Genomic DNA, 22,146 nt, shown 5'->3' on the forward strand with positions numbered 1-22,146 from the left:
TTATATTAAGTGAAGTAAGCCAGGCCCAAAGAAATATAGGTCCCATGGTTTCCCTTATTTGCAATAACTAGTATATGTCTGCGACAAGCAGAAAAGGTCAAATGCTCTGTAGGGATGTTAAGTGAAATGAACCCCAAGACAGGGACACAAGTGTTTTCTTTTTCTTTCTTGCTATTGTTTCTAATGTATTTGTACTGTACCATGTGATTTTTTGTTGCTTTGTATGTTCCTCCCCCATGGTATAACCCCTGTTTTCACTGTATTTGATGTTGGTGCCCTGCATCTTGTATATACATTTTTTCTAATTTGGGGAGGGGAAGGGAAAAAACAAAATGCTTAAGTAGGGATACAGGTTGACCCATTATAACAATGAGAGGTACAAGACACTATGTTGAAACTGAATTTTAGAACTTTGGAGGGGGGTTGTAGTTGTGGAGGTGGGAGGGAAGGGATGGTAGGGGAACAACAAAGGAGGAGGCAACAATGCTCGATAGGAAATGTACTCATTACCTTGCTCCTGTAACTGTGTAACTGTCACCCCTCTGTACAGTATTTTTACACTAAAAAATGTTCAAAAAAAAAGAATTATCTTGGGAGGCTGGGAAGGGATGTGAAGGGTAAACAAAGGAGGAGGCTGCAATGCTTGATAAGAAATGTACACATTATCCTGCCCATGTAATTGTAACCCCTCTGTACAGTATGTTCACAAAAAATTAAAATTAAAATTAAAAAAAGAATTATCTTGGCACAAGATAAAGCAAAAGTTAGAATGAGCGGGGATTTTGCACTAACTGCAAATTGAGCTTTTTTATGTTTGTTTTCTTTATGTCTGATAGAGTCTCTATCTTTACTATTCCCCGTTTTCATAAATTTGGATAGTAATTCTTTAGTCATTAGGAGAATCTTGGACTGTTTGCTTCATTCTCTGACCCCTTTGAAGGATATTTACTTGGAATACTTGTATCATCCTCCACTCTCCATCTCTATTCACAGAAATAACTATCCCAAAGGCAGAACCCATTGTGAATTCTATGAAGAAGCTCTCTTAGCTGGTTTTACAAAAAAAGATAAGAGATTTGAGGAGTTGCTAACATATTGCTGACATGATGGAGATCTGTGAGCCTGTTATCACCCACTGAAAAGGATTAAGAACTGTTTTAGAACTGGGTGCTGGTAGCTCACAGATATTCTAGCTACTTAGGCAGTGGAGATCTGAGGATCCTAGCTCAAAGCCATTCAGGCAGCTACATTTGTGAGACTGTTATCTTCAATTAACCACCAACAAGCTAGATAGAAGTAGAGGTTTGGCTCAAGTGGTAGAGTGCCAGCCTTGAGCAAAAAATGCCAAGTGAGAGCCCAAAGCCCCGAGTTTAAGCTCTAGTTTTGGCAACAAAAACAGAAAATAAGAACTGCTTTAGAATCTCAGGAAATGTGCACTGCAGTCAGCCTTTGTGCCCTCCTATGTGCCGATCATGAACCTAACTCTATATTATGTGTTGTATGCAAAATCTTGATCAACAAACTAAGAACCCTGGATCTTTCCCATTACCCGGTATAACTGTGTCAGAAATTTCAAGAGAGAAGTGACTTAAACAAGACAGAAATATCTTTTATTTTTACTTAAATGAAATCAGGAATTATAGGAAGCCCAGGATAGTTTCACAATTTTCTTAAGGGTCTTAAGTATTCCTTCTGCTTTACCTGTCTGTCATCTCTAGGATAGACCCTGTTCTAGACTACAAAGTAGGGGGAGGCAAAGACTCAGGTTCACCCATGGTTTTCTCTTAAGGAAATTGGTTTTATTGGACAGCATGTAGGCACAAGACTATCCCCAGCCTCAGGGAGGCTGAGACATCTCGTCTTGCTGGGAGACAAGGGAAATGTGTTCTGGGAGTGACAAACCCATACCTGCATTTGGGTTACTCCCTGAAGCCATTTCAACTTCAGGCAGACCAGGGAAGAACTGGTGTGGTCCAAGAGGATCATCTCTAAGGAGAGGCAGCCAGTGCCAGCAAAAGTAGAATTTACTAAAGGTCAGTGTTGTCAGAAATCTTGTCTCATCATTGTAGAGCACTTTCCTCCTCAGGAACAAGAGGAAAAGTAGCACTCTGTGTGAGTTTTTGCCTCCCTGCCCCCATATTTGTAAATTATGATGGGGTGTGCTAGGCATATGTTCTTGTTTTGAAAGGGAATATTTGGAATTTCTTGTAGGGAAGCTCTATGAGTTCTGTGAATAAATATATTCTTTTCCTCACTTCCCCAACTTCCCAAATGTTTCTATAGCTCTCCTGGGAGCGCTTATTTGATCTAAATGTAACACCCATTCATGTTCAACTATATATTTTGGAAGCATTTTGCACTTGTGGGATAATCAACTCTAAGTTTAAATTTTTTTAAAGAACTATCAAGGCCTTATCTTTCCTCTGAGTGTAAGGTGGAGTGAATCAAGCAAGTAAGTCCTAGACATCTGGATAGCATTAGATCCATATCTCTCTGCGGGGTAATGTGAAGAGGTAAGAGAGCATGATTCATGTGCTCAGATCAGTGAGCCTGGTAGAAAGACAAAGATTTTGCCGTGAGAAAACAAGGGGTGGAGTGTAATTCTGCAAACAGAGGTGACCATTATAACACGTAAGTGATATAAACAGGAGAACTAAATGCATACTCCACACTAGTTTACTAGATTGGCTCTGAGCTTTCTCTGCTGAAATATCTATATAGTGACATTCCTCTAAATTGGGAGAAATTTGTAAGAAATGAACTTTATTTGGCCTACCTAAGTTGACCTTAGAATGTTGACTGTGAAGGTAAAAGCAGTGGTTTTATATCCTGACCTTCATTTTTGAAAATATTCTTTTATATCATATGTTCATAAGTCTAGTTTGTACTGGAACTCATTTTTTACAAGTGATACAAGTTTGGGGTGGCAAAAAACTAAAACACACACACATTCATCTTAATTTACATCAACTTCTTTAAGTACATGGACATAATTACAAATTAGTGTTGAGATAATTTTACAACTACTTTTTCCCAAGAAGCTTGTCTTATTGGCAATTCTGTTTGTCTTTATCAACTTCTCTCTGTTATTTATCTTATAGGAGAGAACACAGTTCTATTCTGTATATACAACAACATCCACGGTACCCATCATTCCTTTTTGGGTGGCTAACTCCTCTCCCACCCTGCTGCACACCCCATATTTCTTGTCCTGTCTCCAGAGGCCACCTTCTCAAAACTCTCAAGCTCAGCTCTCCTTGTGCTCAGAAACTCTGTCTTCCTGAGGGTTGACTGCCTCTCCTTCATCCATGCAAGGTCTCCACTGAGCAAAGTCTTGGTTTCTCTTTGATTGATTTGGCCTTCTTATGAAAAATGTAAAAAAAAAAAAAGTAATTAATAGCAGCAGGAAGATATTTTTAATTAATTTGCTTTCTCCTATCAAGCACTAGACTTGTGCAAGTTGTGCTGCAGCTGAAGTCTAGAAAAGCAAGAAATATCTCTCCATCATGGCACACTGCAGGGAAAAGTGTCTATCTGGGGTTTAGAACCCTGCATCCCACCCACTGCTTTTATGTTCCTGACACTTAACAATTTGGAGTGAGCCCCTGATGATAAGGTGCACAGCTTCACAAAGCACCCTCAAATCCATCGTACATTGGATCATCTGTCCTAGCTTTAGTTGGTCCCATGTCCTCAGCCCTTCATCACCATTAATCCCACTTTTCCTCTATGAGGAAGAGAGTAGTATCCATACTTTTAATTACCCTTGATTCTCTGCATATTTTTCCAACTCTGGGTGAAATTCGTGGCAAATACCTAGTCCACAGCTGTTTCTCCCTTCCCCCACCCTGTGCAGTGAAACTAAGCATGCACAGTCTGCTCGCTTACATAAATACCATGCCATTACTAGGCATCTAAGAATGCAAAGTTCTGGGTTTTTTTCCTGTCTAAGTTGAACATCCTTGTAATCCCTCATCTTGGAAAAATAACTCACTTTATAAAAGTAACTACATTTAATGGTTAATCTTGGTTAGTTTTACAGGGCAAATACGTGTAATAGTTCATCTTGGTTAGTTTAACAGGGCTGGAAGATGCCTAGAGAATTGGTAAAGCATACTTCTGGGTATGTCTGTGGGGATGCTTTCAGAAATAACTAGAATGTAAATCAGGGAAATGAGTGGGGAGATGCACAGTGAATGTGGGTGGCACTGTCCAATAGGCTAGCTCAAACTAAAGAAAAGGCAGAAGAGGGAAGTTTACACGTGTACACACACCTTTCTCGAGTAGGTGTATTTTCCTAGTGCTGCCCTTATCCATGGACTTGAGACTCCAAACTCTTTATCCATACAAGCAGCCACCCAGGAGATTTCCAGGCCTTCAGCCTCACACTGAGACTGCATCAGCTCTTCTATTCCTCTGGACAATCCTGACTAATACAGTACATTTATATTGTACCTATTATGTACTACCCACAGTAATAATGAAAGATACTTCTGTTCATGTTATAGTCTAATGATAGATATCATCGTCTCATTTTACAAGTGAGAATCTGAGCTTATGTGGATCACTCTACATGACAGATCTAGAAGAACAGAACTTGTACCAGCTATTTAGGCTCTTCTTCACTGTACTTGTTAAGCACTAAATGCCTCTCTGGTTTGGTTTCCTTCCTTGAACTTTCTTGCCTATGTAAGTGCCACCCTCATCATAGAATAAATTGTTTTTATATGTAAGATAGGTTAAAGCAAACGTTTCTGCCATTTGAAGTGAACCTTCTCCCTCTTCTTCTAAAAGGCCCTCCCAAGACATCTCATGCCAGGACTTGGTCTCCATTGACTGGGTCTGAGATGCGGGTAGGGTGGGGCCTGTGGACAGCTGTGTTTTTATGAGGATCAGAGTCAGTCTGCCTTCCAGGATTGAGAATAGAAAGGAGGAAGTCTGCCCGATGTCTCCCTCTGAACTGACCACACAGGGCTCTCTTGTTCTCCCTCATCACAGCTAATAGGTAGTTCTGACTCTTTTTTCTGCAGGTTCCAGCTGAGCCACCCTATTAATAACAGCACTGGTGGGAGAATATCTTGTGAATATAGTGTACAGTCGGATGCAAACAAAGAGAATAAAATACTCACCTCTCCCAGTCATTGAGGGATTAAAAAAAAAACATGGCAAGTGTAGTGCATATGGTAGGCGTAGTGCCCTGCCTTTGGCTTCCCTTCAATAATAATTATTTTTCTCCTCTATCTTCTTGATGTAAAGAGAGAGACACAGAGAGAGAGAGAGAGGGAGAGGGAGAGCTCTTTTGTGCCCTTATTCTTAGTGTAGAAGACAGCTCATATAAGGCTTCTGAATCAGCCTCTTGCTCCCTCCTGTCAGGACTTCTCCCCTAACATCTGGTCCCTCATGTCTTCATGGCCTCTCGGTATGCTCTTCTTCACCATCCATCCCCTATAACTTCAGAAAGTTTTGTATTCTTGCATGCAAGCTTGAAGCCCTAAATTCATATAACATTAAACTAAATCATTCTTTCTTGATTATACATCATACCACATTGTGTTCTGCTTACCTTATTGGCACTTAGAGAGACAGAGACAGAGATAGAGAGAGATACCTATTCTATCAGGAATGTATAAGAAAGTACCTCAATTCAGTATTTAATTAAGACACATTGGCTGGACTTGAAAATAATCCATGCCTTCAGATTATTAAATAGGGCTTCCAAACCTTGAAAGTTGTCTTTCTTGTGAATCAGAATTCAGGTATAACCTAAGTTTAGGTCAACGGTCACCTAACTCTATGATAACCTGCCTCTAAAACAGCCCCAATTATTTCCTTCTTTGCAGTATTCATACCCTATACAGTTCCTTCCCACGCTAGGTTAGTGCCCATGTATATAAATAGAACACAGGAATGAGAAAGAAGTGCCATGTATTATGGGCTATTATATAATTTGTAGATTTCATGCAAAATAGAAATGCAGCTCATGTGTTGAAAAAATATTATGAGATCAAAGCATTCAACTCAACATAGAGCACTTTGGACACAAAGCCTCTGTGCTCTGACCTCCGTGCACATGTCACCTGACCATGAAGCTGGCCTGGTGACAGGATATATTTCGTAGGTTGTTGAGATCTCTTTAGACTTAGAATGCTGGAGGCAAAAGCAGACCAGAAGGCATTAATGACACTAAGAATCATTTATTTATTTATTTAACTCACAGTTCTGCCAACAATACTTCATAGCCTGCAAAGTACTTCTGCAAGATTCAGTAGGTCACATAATGGGAAGGATAATTAAATAAGAAATTAAGTTATTCTTGTGGAGGGCAAACTGGGAAACAAAGAGGTCAAGTGAGATATCCTAAATGCAAATCATCTGACCTAAATCAAATTCATTTTTTGACAAGCCTAGCATAGCCTAGGCTTAGTTACGAAGAAGCACAGAAGCAGGCCAGAATTTACTTGTGACAGGTAGTAGGCGAAAGGTGGGGAGACTTTTTATTGGTTGTTTTCACATTTCTGGATGTGACATAACTTCTAAGCAAGCACTGAAGTCCAGACTCCTGCCTCCGGCACTGACCTCTCATCTTTCACAACAACATCGGGCCTCAACTATCTCTCATACTGAACTAGACCACAAAACTCGCATCACTCTGACAGCTTCCCCCACGCAGCCTTACCTTCTTGTTCTGTAAGACTGAGGAATCTGAATGTCTTGCTTCTGATGCTGCATAGTCCTTTACAAATATAATACACAGCTCTATCTTTCATAGCAGTTTAAAGCACTCTTGGAAATTATACATGACATCTTAACTGCTCTCTCATTCTTTCCCAAAAGATAAGGAATAGTTGGCATAGACTTTGCTAGCAAAAATCTACACTTGAACAAATTTTGATAATTATTCTGAAGGCCAATTCATCTTCACTTTTATATCAAACCAAGTTTATGTTTTATTACAGATTTTAATTATGAGAGATTGAGAGGCAAAACACTGATTTTGTTGTCAGTACTAGGGCTTACACTCAGGACCTCATGCTCCCACAGCTCCACTTACTTGTTTACACCTGGTGCTCTACCACTTGAGCCATGACTCTAGACTCAGTTCTCTCTGATTAATTGAAAATGGAGTCTCTCAGGCTTGTCTGTCTGGGCTGGCTTTGAATTATAGCACTTCAGATTTTAGCTTCCTAATTAACCAGTGGCACCTGGCCATATTTTTATTTCTATCAATTCTACTCTTAAAAGGCATCATTAATAAAATATTAACTTTAATTAGTAAATATAGTTGATTAAAATACTTCCTCAGCTCTAATTCATAATTTTTCCTTTTTTAAAAAACTTCACTATGTTTCTCAGTACAGGAAGTCCAATGTCAAGTACAAGATATTTCCCTTAAATTCCAGCTTTATTTCTGATTTGCAGTAGAGCATGGACTCAAGCTCTTAAATTCTCTATATTTCAAGAGTTTGGACTATAAAATCACTAGTGCATAATGAATACCTGGCCTGTAAGAATACTGGATAAATCTGGCTGTAGGAGTGCAAGTCACTTTCAAATAGTACAAATATTATTATATTTATGATTATGACTTGCTTGATAGCTTCATTATGCTGTAATGTAGGAAATTTCTACTTCAAAATGATCCTAACAGAAATTGTACAGATTTGGGAATGGTTATTCAGAGGTCTTGTCTTCTAAAGTACTGTAGCTGGGGTACAAAGTTGCATACCAAGAGTCCCAGCTACCCAGGAGCTTCAAAGGCAGGATTATTTGAGCCATTGAGAGGCAATCTGGACAACATAGTGGAAGTTGTCTCAAATTAACTGAAAATAAAGAATACTATGAGCCATCAAGTGTCAGAAGTCCAACTTCCCTTTCTAAATCAATGCGAATGCACCTGAACATACAGAATATAGAATGGAATGTATTACATAATAAATAATGACATATCTAATATGCTAATATATGTTAGCACCACCTTTATTTTCATGTTATTCTATTTTCAATGTCTATTACTAATGGCAATTGAAACAAGAAGAAATATCAGAAGAAAAACAATCAAAAAATGGAAGAAAAAAAGAAGAAGAAAAAAATAAACAAGGGACAGCAGGCTCTCTTGAGCGACTTCCGGCAGAAGCTTTTCCATTCCTCTCTTGGAGCCCTTGTCTGTTCCCAGTGGCCTTTGGGGCTCCTATCATCAAATCTGAGAGCCAACATCCAAGCCTTTGCATATGATGCTTTTCTAGTGAGTGAGTTTCAGAGTGTCCCCACCCTGCCCCAGACACCACACAGTAGGTCTGAGTGTTTTTCTCTAATCACTTTTTTTGCCCTCCACATTTTCCCCCCAGCTTGTTCCCAGGCTTCCTCCTGACTCATCCGGTGTTGTTGTCCTCTCCCTGTTTCCCTTCATTTGTTTTTCTTGTAGCTCTCCTACACTCCCTCCTGTTTATCTTCGGAGCCATCAGATCCTCTATTAGCTGAGGTTATCTCTGGGTGTTGACTCTCATCTGGATAGCACTCATTTTCTTCTGACCCGACTTTCAAAGGGAATTTCAATTTATTATTTATGCACTGTTTTCTCCCAAAGGGCTGATGGCTCAGATTTTCTAAGGTTCCCCGCTTGTCTGACTCTGTTACAGAATTTCATCAGCTGGAAGACAGCTGGCAGGAGACACAGCCCATCCCCCGCAGTAAGGATCAGGAGCGCTATCCAGCTTGCCTCCTTGCTCACCCATCCTTTGGCTCTGCTTTGAAAATTCCTTCACTGATCACGTGGCATTGTCAGTGGCAAATTCAGTCATGAGAGAGAAAAGGGTAACGCTGAATTCCATGCCTTCCTAGGACATTAAATATTATTCAGTTAAGCTCAGCTTTGATTCCACTGCAAGCATTAACTGATGGCATTCGATTTCATTTTATACACATGATTGCTTCCATAAACCCCGGGGTTCAGCCTCAAACTGCTGGGGGTATACATGGCAACAACCATGGAAGAAATTGTGTGAAGGCAAAGTGACATTTGTCTTCTCTATCCTTTCTCTAGGGATTTGTGTCTCCGTTGTTTTTGAGAGTGTGTCACCCTGTGGGAATACTGTTTTGAGTTTTCAAGTGTACACATAATATGTTAAAGGGACTAAAGGAACTCCTATGGAGCTTTTAAAAAATGAATCAAAGAGCTGGGCACTGGTGGCTCACGCCTGTAATCCTAGCTACTCAGGAGGCTGAGATCTGAGGATCGCGGTTCAAAGCCAGCCCGGGCAGGAGAGACCGTAAGACTTCTATCTCCAATAAACCACCAGAAAACCGCAAGTGGCGCTATAGCTCAAATGGTAGAGTGCTCACCTTGAGCTGAAGAGCTGAGGGACAGCGCCCAGGCCCAGAGTTCAAGCCCCATGACCGACAAAACAAAACAAAAAAAAAGAGTCAAATCACTCAGAGGCTGGCTTTTATTCAAAAAGTTTAAACAATTGAAAAGATCCTATCTCTGCTCATTGTGACACATGCCTCTTATCCCAGATAGTTGGGAGACAGAGCTAGGAGAAGCCAAGATTGAATCTGGCTTAGGCAAAAGTCCAGGACCCTACCTAAAAATAGTAATCATATTTTTAAAAAGGCAAAAAGTGGTAGAGATATGGCCCAAATAGTGGAGCAGTTACCCAGTCAGCACAAGGCCCTGAGATCAAACCTCAGTACCACATACACAAACGCACACAGAAAAAGATGAAAATAATTGCCAGATCAGGGGAAATGAGAGCCTGTGAAGATAAGTTAGCCATAGAAATGGAGGGATTTTAGTAGGATTAGGTAAACTGATGGCTTCTTCCCTTCCTTCCATACCTGCATGCTCGAGGCTCAGGGATGGGAATGATAAGTTACAATGGCATCTACCCTCAGCAGTAGACTTCCTGACTAGAGTCTCTCCACATCCCTGCCCATACTAGCACTCTGGTTTCCTTTTCTTTATAATCTTACACAATTATAATTAAAAGTACATCTGTTGTCGGAAGCAATATGTGCAGAGCCATGCTCCTGCCCAGCAAAACAAGACAGACAAGAAAGACCAAATTGAAAACAGAAATGACCAGTTTTGAGGTAGGAAGAGTTGCTGAGCCCTAAAGAGACAGGGAGACTGAGTGTGGCCAGCATTGAAGCCACGAGGGCAGACCGACTCCAGCAGCCTCTCCAGAGAGAACTCACCCATTCTGGGCCCTGGCAGCAGCTGAGGAGCTGGGAACAGAAAAGCCAGAGGATTCCTAAAAATAAACACCAGGGGCCTTAAACTCACAGCTGGAATTCCCTTCAGGAGGACATTTGTTGAATTGGGATATCAGCATGGGAGGCTAAAAAATATCCCTAGAAGCTAGAAGCCGCTGGAAAATATTGGTGCTTTCCACAGTCTTAGGAAATGAAAATAGGAATACAGAACCTCTCTGAGGGTGTTAGGAGATGTGGAGAACTAGTTGGGCTGAAAATGAATCTGGCTTCACCATCATAACAAAATTAAATCAAAGACAGCATTAAAAAAAAAACCAAACTTCTGAAAGAAAACAAAACTTTTACTCTACCACATTACCTAAGGGTAAAATGCCTTTTTAAATTTTCCCAGTTCTTAAAAAAATGAAATGCTCTATTTTGTTTCAGAGACATTTCTGCATTTAGAAGGAAAGCAAAGGTGTGTATCAGGCCAGAGGTAGAGGTTGTCTTCGGTAAGAAAGAATTGGAACCCTAGGTCTCCTTGGCGCAGGCCGAAATTTTCTTACTAGAGACCCAGAAACACAACTACTCAAAGAAAGGTTGGACAAATGGGATTGCATGAAGTTGCAGAGCTTCTGCATGGCAAAGGACATAGCTAGCAAGATCATTAGAAAGCCCACGGAATGGGAGAAGATCTTCACTAGCCATACAACAGACAAGGGTCTGATATCTAAAATATAACTGGAACTCCAAAAATTAAATCCCCCAACAACAAATCCTCAAAGAAACAACTGCCCAATAAATAAGTGGGCTAATGACTTAAAGAGAAACTTCTCTGAAGAAGAAATAAGGATGGCCAATAGACACATGAAGAAATGCTCAACCTCCCTAGCTATAAAAGAAATGCAAATCAAAACAACATTGAGATACCACCTCACCCCAGTTAGAATGGCTATAATCAAGAACTCTAATAACAACAGATGCTGGAGGGGATGTGGACAGAAGGGAACCTTACTTCATTGTTGGTAGGAGTGTAAACTTGTTCAACCACTTTGGAAAGTAGTATGGAGGTTCCTCAAAAGACTCCACATAGAGCTCCCCTATGACCCAGCAGTCCCACCTTTGGGCATTTACCCAAATGTTTACAAACAAGACCACACAAAGCTACCAGCACAACTATGTTTATTGCAGCATTATTTACCATAGCTAAGATCTGGACCAACCCAGATGCCCCTCAGTAGATGAATGGATCAAGAAAATGTGGTATATATACACAATGGAATTCTATGCCTCCATCAGAAAGAATGACATTGCCCCATTTGTTAGGAAATGGAAAGACTTGGAAAAAATTATATTAAGTGAAGTAAGCCAGGCCCAAAGAAACATAGGTCCTATGGTTTCCCTTATTTGCAATATCTAGTATATGTATGAGTCAAGCAGAAAAGGTCAGATAAGGTGATGTTTGGAAAATGAACCCTAACATATGTATTTTAAATGTTTTTTTTCTTTCATGCATTTGTTTCTAACGCAATTATAAGATTATTTCTTTGTTGCTTTGTATGTCCCTCCCCCACAGTATAACCCCTGCTTTCACTGTACTTGATGTCGTTATAATTTGTGGAGGGGAAGGGGAAAAACAAGTCTTTAAATAAGGATACAGGTGGACCTGTTGCAACAATGAGAAGTACAAGTTGTCATGTCGAAAACAAAGTTTACAACTTTGGGTAGGGGGAGAATTGAGTGGGGGGGGAGGGAGGATGGGAAGGGATGGGAAGGGTAAACAAAGGAGGAGGCTACAATGCTTGATAAGAAATGTACTCACTAACTTGCCCATGTAATTGTAACCCCTCTGTACAGTATTTTCACAATAAAAAAAAAGAAAGAAAGAAAAAAAGAGAAAGAATTGGATTGCTCAACCACCAGCGGGTATGAGAATGGAGACTTCTCATTCTGGGTGATTGTCACCTTGACGTATCCACTTTGCAAAAATTCCTCAAGCTCTACTTAAATGTTTCGACTTAAATTCCTCAAGCTCTACTTGCCTTAAAAGCCCTCTTCTGTCTTATGGTATAAAGAAAAAGATGAGTATAAATGAAAGCTTAGTGTTCTAACCACACACACACACACACACACCACACACACACACACACACACACACACACACACACACCCCTAAAACATTGTCCATTTAATGCATAAAGTCAGAAGGCTTAGGTGCCTATCAAGCTGCAGTATCTAATCACTTTTTCAAACAATGAATTTCACCAGATTTAAAATAGTTACAGTACTTCTAGAAGTACTTCTAGGATGTCACTAGGTAGAAATACAAAGCCACCTGAGGTAGTATCACCAGGGTTAGCCTTAACGCTGAGGAACAGCTTCCTGCAAAAGGTGCTGTCTCCCACTTTATCTACCACACATGGACCTTGACAGCTTGTCTGATTTGTCCTGTTGTTTTTACACCCTATACATCTGTCTAATTGAGACCTCAGGGGTTTTCATGGCATTTCCTTACAAATAAATTGCTGAAAAATTCCAGGAATACTTTTATCTGTCCTGTCACACTGATATCTCAGTTCCTAGCATGAGGACAACAGATCCAAATTGCAGAATTAAACTCCATAAGTGCAGCATACACTTCCTGCTCTTATCCTACCACTGTTTCCAGGGAGACAGATGTGTGGTTCTACTCATTCTGCTCTTTATCCTCCTCATCTATCCTCTTAGTCCTCTACCTTTTGTCCAGTAAATGTTAGCTGATCCCTCCATTCCATCATTTTGTTTTAGATTGCAGTTGGCAACATACTTCTCATCCCCCTTACTGCCGTCTTCTAAGATGGCTTTTCACCATCATTCTAGCTATTTCTCATATTTCGTTTTTAGATCATCATATAACAAATAACCATACACTTAGCAGCTATCCATCTATCCTCCATCAATTCATGTGTTTACCCATCCATCCTTCTTGAGGTCAGCAGCACTGGGTAACTCAGGTAGGAATCAAGTTGTTGGCCAAGCTGAGTTTTATTTTTAGGCTCTGCAAATCTCACTTCTAGACCCATTCAAGTTGTTGGCTAAGTTTAGTCCCTTGTAGTTGCAGGCCAGAGGGCCTTGCTTCCTTGATGGCTATTGGCAGGGGCTTCCCTTTGCTCCTTAAGGTTGCCTGAATTCCTTCTCCTGTAGTCTTTACCATCAAGTCAAATCCACTTCACTCTTCAAACCTCTCTGCCTTTTGCCACCAGCTGGAAAAACTATCTGTAGTCTCATGGCGGTTAAGTTGACCTATTCACATTGTCTTTTATCCTCAGGCCACTCTGTGTGAAAGATAACTCAGCAGTGCATGATGTCACATTACATTCAATGGTGAAACATCTTTAGAGATGAGTCTCAGGAATTCTGCACAATGCTACCTAGTGTTTTGACTGCATCTTCAGGAAAACTGCTTAGATTTATGGCTTTGGTCTTAGGCAGAAGTCTAAGTAGAAGAGGAAGAAAGCAGATGAGGAGTGGGGATGTTAGCGGTGTTATGATCATTCTTCTTTTGTCTCCCTTAGTTGGTCTACAGTCCCTCATTCCCTATTTATATAGTACATCAAATCTGTATTTCCCTCTTCCACATAATATACCTTCCAGAACATTTGGGGGGCTTTTCGGGTTATCTGAGCTTCTGGATTTTTCGATGAATGTTCCTTCCATCATGTCTTGCCAAAGAAAAAACAAGTAGACTTCTTGGCTTTTGGTTTCCTGGGTTTCCTTTGGCTATCCTAATTGCTTCATCTGCTACTCTCAGCAACATAGTATGAAACAATTTCCCAGCGAAAAGCTAGCTGTCTTCACAAGATCTTTCTCAGAAAAAGCAATAACCATAAAAGGAGAAATTGATCTTTCAAATAGCATTAAAATTTTTTTAAAAAAACCTCAGTTCTTCAAAACTGTTAAAAGTGTAAAAATATAAGCCATATACTGGGAGAAGAGTTTGTCAATACATCCATCTGACTAACAGCTCTTATCTAGAGTATACAGCACTGCTTTGAATCAATAAGAAAGAAGAAAAGCATTCAATAGAAAAATGGATAAATGTCAGAATAGACATCCCAGAAGAGAACAGGAAGAAAACAGAGGCACCTGACTTTATTAGTATTGAGGAAATGTAGGTTTAATCATAATGCAGAAACCACAACCTAGCATCCAAAATAGCTACCTGGAAAAGACTGGCAATTTAGAGTAACCAGAACTCCCCCTGATAGCTTGGCCAGAATTGTAAAAGCATTACAACTCCTTTAGAAAAATGTTTGACAGTATCCAATAAAGCCAAATATACCCATTCTCAGTAATTCCATTCCCAGGAATATCCCCAATATTCATGCATGAGTCTAATATTATTGTAATAATGAAAGTAACTCAAACCAAAAATAACTCAATATCCACGAACCATAAAATGGATACAAGAGTCATGGTCTGTTCACATAGTGGAACTATATCCAAGAACAGGAATGAAAGAACTACAGCTATATGCAAAATCGATGAGTCATGCACATAGTGTTGGATAAAAGAGTTAGTCACAAAAACAGCATGTCATCATTTCTTTGTAAAGTTTTGGATTTTTGTTTTATTTGGTTTTGCTGCTATTGTTGTTGTTGTTGTTGTTGTTGTTTTATAAAGTAGGCCCACGAAGAGAATCTCTTATCCTCTGGCCAACTGTTTATGAAATGTAACATAATCACAGCTGCAAGTGATGTCACATCGCATTCACAGGTGAAATACCCTAAAGAGGATTCACAGGAATCCTGCACACTATTACCCTGTGTTCTGGCCACATTTCCAGTGGAAATGCTTGGGTCTGTGGTTTTGATCTTGGGCAGAGGTCCAAGAGAAAGAAAGAAGCCAGAAGGGGTAAAATGATCTAATAATCACAGCAGGATTTTATCTCCTGCCAGCTGGGTGTGACCACTACTGCTTAACCACATGGGGAGTGACAAAAGGGAAACCCTTGGGCTAACTTGAATCACTGTTGCTCACAGAAAACAGAAAGCCTCCTTTAGTTGCATCTTTGTGCCTAGAGTGGCTTATGCATCATAACAAAACTCCTTGGTTTTCCTTTCCCTTCCCTCCTCCCCCACTCCTCTAGTGAAGTTCTCAGAAGGTTTGGATGGCTGAGACACACAGTGGTGGCACCTCCCACTTCCCTGGGCTTTCCAATTACAGCTCAGTCCTCTGAAGAGCCCCTGGCCCTGTCACCAGCACTGAGGACTCTTGTTTGCTGATGCTGCTGCACCCTCTCTACTCCTGAAAAGCAAACCCATTGGCTTGTGCCAGGTTACAGAAATATTGGAAGGCAGGCCAAGCCTGGATGCCCTTTGCAAAGATAAGGAAAAGAAGTAACGCAGACCTAGAACCTTCCAAATGCCTTAGAACTACTTCACCTCCCAACACCTCTGCCTTTTTCTGCTATTCTTTTTTTGAAAACATTAATTTCAGCATGGCAGATTTGTCATTTTGCATCCACCAAACAACGATCTTCATCATCTTCTTTCAACATCTACACTAAGGTTGTGAAATAGTCCACAGGATCCCAGAGAAGGAATGTCTTTTCATTCATGTAGAAATGAAAAGAAGGAAAAAAAATGCTTTTGGCGGAGACAGAAACCATGTTATTTTGAAATGAGGTGGGGGGGGGGGAAGAAGAGGGAGAGGGAGAGAAAGAATATAACATAAAAGGGAAAATATTTCAAATTTGTCAGGAAAAATATTTTTCACTAGAAAATTTTTCTCCTGCTCTCATTTTGTCTGGCATATCATTCACTGGGCATTCCAAGCAATCTGTCTGAGCAGCCCAGCTGTGAAATACATGCACTTAAGGAGATGCCATGGTATGTTTCAATCCCTCCCTCATTTTATTAGTCTCTTTCTTTCAATAGCTTCCATTATCTGCCCTGTCTTGCCATTGGCTCTCACACTGGGCTCTCTACACTTCCAGAATTCCGTTTTACAGAATAACATTTTGTCTAGCAGAAGTTAACATCATGGCAGAAATTCTCACAGTTGGGTTGATAGAGAATCCAAAACTGCATTGCCATTTCTCAACCATTTATGGTGGACATTATTCAGGCTAGCCTAGAAGAATGAACCAGCTGAGACCTACAGACTTTTTAGTAGAAATTTCATTCTATTCCATTAGGAGTTAATAGTCATGTTACAGGGAACGGGGAATGTTAGATATATAATACCTTGAACTTTGTGGGCTATGCTACCTCTTTCTCAATTATTCACCTTGCGCTGATACAGGCAAGGCAGCCCTGATGATGTGTCAGTAAGACTTGTTTTACAAAAGCAAATGGAAGTTGGATTTGTAACATGGCCCAGTATCTGATCTAAGTGATATATCAGTTCAGAACTGCAATGCAAAGGTCGCTCCTTGACTCTAAGTCTTAGTCATCTATTTACCAATTTATCTGAAAATATGTAGCATATTTTTAAAGTTGAAGTTAAGATATGGTAGCACATTTCTGCAACCCCAGCTACTCAGGAAGCAGAGATAATAAGATCATGAGTTTGAGGACAGGCTGAGTTAAATACACAGCAAGACCTTAACTCAAAAACAAAAGACAAAGAAAAGGATTGGGGCCATTTGTCAAGTGGTAGAGAACTTATCTAGCTTACTGGAGGCACTGAACTGAATACCCAATACTGAGAAAAATTTTTAAAAAATGTTCTTATGAGAAAATGTTTAAAAGAGATGAAAGATTGGTTATTTTTTTACTTCACAATAAAATAAAAATGAAGGAATCCACTGGAAAAAGAATTTCTGCAATGCCTGTTGTCAGTGGAATACATTGAAAACACAAACAGCTGTACCCAGTAGGCACCCAGTATCAGATGTAAAACACCAACACCAGCAGGCAGGTTACATGACTATATTCCAATGTTAGTACTTGCAGAGTAATAGAATTTACTCTGAAAGATGCATCTAATTCGAGTGATGTGTGTGTGTGTGTGTGTGTGTGTGTGTGTGTGTGTGTGTGTCCTGTTGTGGTACTGGGTTTGAACTCAAGCCTCACACTTCCTGGTCAAGTGTTCTAGTACCTGAGCCATGCGTTTAGTCCTTTTTGCTCTTTAAGATTTTGGTTTGTTTGTCTCATGCTTTTGCGCAGGCTGACTTTGGACCATGTTCTCTTGCCTCCACTTTCCATGTAGCTAGTATTTAATTGCTTATTGAAATAGGGTCTCATTAACTGTTTTCCAAGCTGACTGACCTCAAACTATCTCTGCCTTCCAAGGAGCTGGAATTACAGGCATGAGCAATCATATGTACTCCTGATTATTAGTTGGTCCTTAACTACACTTATGTGACCAACTCTACAGCAATCCCTGCCTGTACAGTCCCAGAACAACAGAAGACAACAAAAAACAACACCCTAGGCTGGATCAGGTGAGAAAGATGGTATCTCTAAAATGCCTGACCTATGTTTCCCAGGTAATCATGCTCACAAATCACTCATTATCTCAGATAGGACATTTCCAATCGGAACAATTAGAAGAGCTGTTTTACACTCCTCTTTACATAGTTCACCTCACTGTGGATCCTTCTTTCAGGTTTGACATTTCTTTCCTCCTGGAGGCGTTCACTCCTGCACATAATGGGGCGGTCTTATCTTCTTAGATATTGACTTTATCATGGTCAATATCTTCTGAATAAATGAATAAATGAAGATCTCTTTTAACTCATTCACTTAATCTACCAATATTTTTGGAGCTGACTGTATACTAGTAAACAAATCAACAAAAGTATTATCCTGGCTGGGAATGTGGCTCAGTGATAGAGTGCTCACCTAGCTTGCATGAAGTCCTAGGTTCAATTCTTTAGTTCCACATAAATAGAAAAAGCCAGAAGTGGAGCTGTGGCTCAAGGGGTGGAGCGCTAGCCTTGAGGGAAAGAAACTCAGGGACAGTGCATTGGCCCTGAGGTCAAGCCCCAGGACTGGCCAAAAAAGAAAAAATGTGATATCCTAATGGGGCATATATTTTGGTTAGAGGGGATCTTAAAAGAAATGTTATTATTTGGGGTAAGTTCTATGGGGGCAAATAAATTAGAAGAGAGGACAAGGAGAACATGGAAGCAGGAGGGATTGTCAATATGGCAGCCAGGGAAAACCTCCCCAGTAAGGAGACATTTTCAGCAAAGATGTGTAGGTTAGGAGAGGAACTGCTGGATTCCTGGCAGAAAGGAATTCCTGGCAGAGACAGCAGCAAAGGTGAGGCCTAGGAGGTGAAAGCTGGTTGGGAGAGCAAGCTGGGGCCCTGAGCTGTGCCTGAGCACCGGAAGAGAACAAATCAGAAGAGATTCATGCACAAGGAGGACTTGGGTGTTTACTCTAAGAGAGAAACCAGAAGAAACCAGTTAACTGCTTTTCTGAGTATTCCAAAGTTTCTTTGCATATGATCTGTTCAATGGCTTCAACTACCTGTCTCTCATAAAGGGAGTTGACCTCAGATGTCTGTTTATGTATTCATTTTCTATGTCTGGTTTTCTCTAATGGGAAGAAGACCTGCTTTTTCTTTCAGAGGATCAAATGTTATCACTCTGAAGGCATGAGTTTCCAGTGCCCATAAGCTGATAACACAATGATTTCATTTTCTGACAGCTTATGGAGCCTGTGTGAGAAATGAGCGAGGCAAGCTGAAGGATTGCAACAAGCTGGAAAAGACAAAAAAACAAAAGGACAAAAAGCAAAATCAGTAAGATAAAGGAGGAGGAGGAATAAAATGTAGGAAGTAAAGGTGATACATCCATGTTTCTAATCACAGGTAGGAAGTAAAGGTGATACATCCATGTTTCTAATCACAGGCAGGAAGAGCTAGAAATTGGGGGTTGGGCTAACCTGGTTTCCATCTTAGATACTTCACTTACACTTTGTGTGATTTTACGAAGTCACAATGTTAGCCTCATAAAAATAGCATTTGACATGAGCTTCTCAAGCCATTGTCAAGATTAAAAAAGCTATTGCATCTACATATCTAACATAATTCCAGTACCAATTATGAGTTGCCTTATTACTATGACCACCAACATCATCATTATTGCAGTAGACCAGGAAAGTAGAAGTAACTTGATCTTCTGACAAAATAAAAATCAGGAAAGACTTTATAAAGAAGGAAAACATTATAAGGCTGCATTTTTAAAAGCCGCTGACTATAAATTATGTAAATTATGTGCTGGGACTCAATCTACTTCATGAATCAGGAGGAGTCTAAGGAAACATCTTTTCAGTAATTCAGATTCCTAAGAATCTGGCTTAGCTTGGAAACAGGAATTATCCTGGGAAATGCATATCTATAGGAAAGAGGATAAACTCTGGAAAAAACGTGATGATTCTACATTAAAAACAAATACAGAAGACCTTGTATGACTTGGATAAAGACTGTAATGGATTAGCAGTTCCAGGAAAAGTAGGAGACAGATTTGGAACGGAGCGATACAGAGATGAAGTCGCTCAGTGCCAAGGAAGACGGGATTGAGTCAATCTGCTGCCAAGTGCTTTTCCACCCGGGACAGACAATGTTTACAGCTGGCAGCAGGAGCAGTGAACGGCTTGATGTACATGAATCTCATAAAATTATCTGAATTTATTCTGCACTGTAGAGGGCATCTGTCACTTTTTGATTTGTCTGGCATCCCTTACTGCTGAGAACTGCCCCTCTCCAACTCTGGATCATTCTCTTGAACCAAATGATCAAGGAGTTCTGCCTCCCCAACTACAAAAGTAGATGTGTTGTCCAGGGTTCAATCTGAATGCGTGGTTTCCTAGGTCACAGTGACTGGGCCAGAGGAAGACAGATAACCTGAGTGGGCTCCCTTTCAGTAATTAAGAATCTAGGGAAGCTTTGTTGCTATCTGAGGACCAAAATTAAGAGCTAAACCAAAATCTAGGGAAGAGGAACTGAGAGAGTATTAGAGACAGAAGGGAGCAGGGGGAGGAAGTGAGAAATAAAGAAGGAAAAAGAGAGGGAGGAGAGATTCCTGTGAATCTTATTTTACCATTTTAATTCCCTGATTCAACTACCCCTGAACCTAACATTTGGAACTTTCAGTGCTTCAAACAATTAGGTTACTTTTTTCCTTCTTTTACTACTTTTAGTTTTGAACTGGATTTTTTTAAATTGATAGCCAAAATTATCAATTAAGAAAAAAATGTGAGATTAATAAAGAACTAAGGTGAGAAGGGCAACCTGTGGCAATTCTTAAGTGGAATACAGAAAAGTCTACTCAATAGTAAATACATATTTTTTAAATACATTTTTAAAGGCGTTACAACAGATTTGGGTAAAGATGTAATGGGGTTTAAGTTGGCCAGTGGATATAGTCTGCCAAATCAATCCAAAGTACAGATGTTTGGCTTCCCATGGACATGACAAATGAAATAATAGTCATGTGTTGTCTATGGCTGGGCAAGAATCATCTTAGAACTCTGTAGCCTTCTGACCTATGGTCTTGATCATCTGATAAATAAGTAGCTATCCCCTCTCAACAGTCTTTCCGTACACAACTGCAACACATCTACAATTGTAAAACTGCTCTCCTTGGAAAATGATCTATAACTACAGGAAGGCTTAGTATTAAACATAAGCATAATGAAGTAAATTGGACCTGCAGTACAGTACTGTTTAATAGGCTTAGGAATAGAAGCTATAATTTGAAGTGCTCATAATGTTTAAGAAAAACTAGTATTAGAGAATCTGACAAGGTTAGCCTGAAGTTTATAATTACTTTTATTCTCTCTCCCTTAGATAGCAATATTTTCATGATTTAGCATTTATAGGAAGTGTTTGTGTGCTTGGAATCACTGTGGTGTTAAAGGTGAATTTTTAGGTTTATAAGCATTTTGATTTCACCTGTTTGTCAGGTGTATGAGCTGGTGGCTAAATTGTGTTTGTAAAAAAAAAAAAAAGGAATGTAATTGATGGCATGTTTCTGTAAGTAGAAAGTTCTAATTCACCTCTCAAAATTGATTTCAGCCAATCAGTGGAAGAATCTTTTTTTACTCACATAAAAATTATTTGTCTTATAAAAGTAAAGTCAGAATTACAAAGGGAAATTAAGTCCTAAGAATCATTTTTTTGTTTTGTCTTATGTTGGTACTTAAGCTTGAACTCAGGACTTCATGCAATCATGTGGCTTTTTTTGCCATTTAACAAAGGAGTTTATTAATACAATATATCTTTTAAAACTCTTTTATGTATATTGTCAAAGTGATGTATAGAGGGGTTACAGCTACAAAAATAAGGTAATAAGTACATTTCTTGTCAAACTTGGCTTTTTGATTCATAGTTGGTGTTCTAACAGGGATTTTTCTACCCAGGCTGGGTTTGAGTCACAATCCCTGGATCTCAATCTCCTGAGTAACTAGGATTACAGGCCTGAACTCCGAGCTCCCAAATGAAAAGCAACTATAAATAGTTCATCTTTATGCCCAAAATCTCTCAACTTCAAACTATAGGAAAACAGAACACATCAATACATGTGGTAAGAGAGATCACGATGGACACAGAAGCCCAATATAACAACATACCATGAAGAGAACAATGTCCACATTGTTCCCTCATAGTCAACAAGGTAAAAGTAGTTTCAGCAGCTGCCAGGAACTAAAATAAAAGTTGAGATTGTTATCACTTCATCACCAAGAAGGTAATAACCAAACAAGCAACCACTCCTCGTTCTTTCATTTAACTGATCCTTGCTGCGCTCTAGCAGTTATGAGAGCCAGGTAAGAATAAAAACATAGGTTATGGGTTGTGTGAAAGAGTCCAAAAGGGGGAATACATAGTTATTGTGAGTAACTTAACAGATTCCAGCAACAGGTTGCTTTGAAGAATATGCTGTGGTGTGCTCAAACTCCTTATCTTTGCATTTCAAGACATCCACGGAAAGAAAAGAGAAAATAAAAGCAAACAGAAGAA

The sequence above is a fragment of the Dipodomys spectabilis genome, unplaced genomic scaffold (genome assembly GCF_019054845.1).
Source record: "Dipodomys spectabilis isolate Male_0828 unplaced genomic scaffold, ASM1905484v1 ptg000234l, whole genome shotgun sequence".
Lineage (NCBI taxonomy): Eukaryota > Metazoa > Chordata > Mammalia > Rodentia > Heteromyidae > Dipodomys > Dipodomys spectabilis.